The sequence below is a fragment of the Vombatus ursinus genome, unplaced genomic scaffold (genome assembly GCF_900497805.2).
Source record: "Vombatus ursinus unplaced genomic scaffold, bare-nosed wombat genome assembly UNPS02000679.1, whole genome shotgun sequence".
Lineage (NCBI taxonomy): Eukaryota > Metazoa > Chordata > Mammalia > Diprotodontia > Vombatidae > Vombatus > Vombatus ursinus.
The window spans coordinates 579-2,933 of NW_020940457.1; the positions used below are offsets into that span (position 1 = coordinate 579).

Genomic DNA, 2,355 nt, shown 5'->3' on the forward strand with positions numbered 1-2,355 from the left:
CAGAATGCTAGGGAAGATTAATGAACTTTCACACTTGAAATAGTTCTCCCAGGTTTCTGTAATATGATGATAAACTCGCCATTTCTGTAAGCATAGACTTACTTTCAGTGGGACATACTTTTAGGGGGAAAAAACTGCAAGGTAATTTCTCTGTCATTTCAGCCCTGGCTAGAATCAGGTTACACAGCAAAGAAAGGACAACTTTTTTCTGGTTGTAGAAATTTATGGCATTGTAAACTAACTAGGGACTAAATTTGTAATTGAAATGTAATATATTTACTGCAAATTTCCAAATTATGACTTGAAGTTTTTGTAAATGCTGAAATAGTTTAAGAAGAAAAAAGAATGTGAGACTGCCACTGTAAATCTCTGCAATGGAGCCAACGGAAAGCAGTGGGCTATGTAATTCAAGGTACTGGCAGGTAATGATCCTTGGGAAAAATGAGATCTGGAATGATACCATTTGTGATTGTAAATCCAGATTAGAGTTGATTGAATTTGTCCTAAAATGAAATTATAATGTGATCTCACTAAAAGGGAGATGTGTTCTCCTATTAAGATAACCGTGATGTTTAACCCTTTATAGGTAGATCAGACCTTAGTGGAAAATATCTGGAACTGCATGAATAAGAACTAAAGAGTCTAATTTCCTCTATATTGGTCTTTTGAATGTGATTTGTATAGAATGCCACATGGATAGTTGGATGAAGTGATTTCCTATGTAAAATGATTCAGAAATGCATTCAACTGAACTGATATTAATTGATGGCAGAAGATTTTGTAGTATTGAAAACATACCACAAAAAATCCATAAAAATTGTTTGAATTATTATTCACCTTCTAATTTTTTTTCAGTGATAAATGAGCACTTTTATTTCTTTGTTTCACAAATAAACTCACTGAAATAGTTCTTTGCTGTGGGCTAATCAAATAGACCAATTCCCATATCTTCATCAGACTCCTCAGATTCTTCCTTTGTTTCCACCTTGGCAGGAGCGGCAGCGGCAGGGTCTGCCAGGAAGGCCTTCACCTTTTCAGCAAATGGGAAGGTGTACTCAGTCTCCACAGCTGCAGCCAAGACCAGCTTGTACCCATTGATGATTGAGTCAGATACTGATGCAACAGATAGGTAGCCAATCTGCAGACAGATGCTGGCTACATTTCAGACACCCTCTAAGAACCGAAGGTGCAAAGTCTCTTTTGTGATGTCCAGCACTTCAGGGTTGTTGATGCTGCCATTGTCAAACACTTGCTGAATGATCAGCCCAAAGGAGAAGGGGGAGATGTTCAGCATGTTCAACAAGGTGGCCTCGCTGGCGCCCACTTTGTCTCCAATCTTAACCAGCTGCACATCACTCAAGATTTCAGTGGTACCCCTGGAAATCTTGGTGGTGATGCCCAGAGCTTGGAAGAAGGAAGTCTTCTTTAGACCCAGGCCAGTGTTCTGGACTGGCATGGTGACATCACATGGGGCAATGGCACCAGCACAGGCAGCAGCTGGCACCTTATTGGCCAGAAGCATGTCCCTAATCTCTGTCAGATCTTCTTTGGTGAATGCAAAGCCCACATTCCCAGGAATATGAGGCAGCAGTTTCTCCAGGGCAGGGTTGTTCTTCAAATGTCCACAAATGGCTTTGTGCATCATGGTGTTTTTTCCCCTCAACACTATGACCTTCCCACAGAGGGACATCTGGATCTACTGCGCCCACATCGTCTGCTCCTACAATGAAGCATTTTGGATAACCATCCAAAAGGTGGATGATGTTGAAGAAGTAATTGGATTTCCAGGTAGCCCTGCCTTTCCTGGGCATCTCAAAGGTGCTTCAGGGATTGACACATGGGGTTTAAAGACAATGTCACTCGCCCGAGGATGCCTCTCTCATTTTTCTTCTACTGTGATTTTGGGGAAAATCATTGTAAAAGAAATGTTGTGAACTTGAAAAAGTACACCCAGCAGGTGATACAATTGTATTGTTGGAAAATTAACTACTCTTTTGATAAAGAATGTTGTCATTATGATGTTAAAAAAATGTCAAGTATTTAATTGGGTATATTTTGGTTAAAATTAATAATACTCATATAATTACTCAGAGTTTGGCAAAGTACCACAGACCTTGTAAATATCTGAGAAGTTCTTTGGGGACTTGTCAGATTTTCAGTCCCCTGGATCTTCAGCCTGAGTGAGGTCATAAAGCAGGGTAACACATTGCATAGAGCACTGGGCTTAGAATCAGGAAGATTCATCTTCATGAGTTCAAATCTGGCCCCAGACACTTACTTACTAGCTCTGTGACCCTGGACAAGTCACTTAACCCTGTTTGCCTCAGTTTCCTCTTCTGTAAAATGAGTTGGAGA

At 40.4% G+C, this 2,355-nt stretch overlaps 1 pseudogene; it reads right to left on the reverse strand.

Annotated features, from left to right (window-relative positions):
- Window positions 1–922: 922 nt before the first annotated feature.
- Window positions 923–1,811, reverse strand: LOC114039320 (annotated as a pseudogene).
- Window positions 1,812–2,355: the final 544 nt, after the last annotated feature.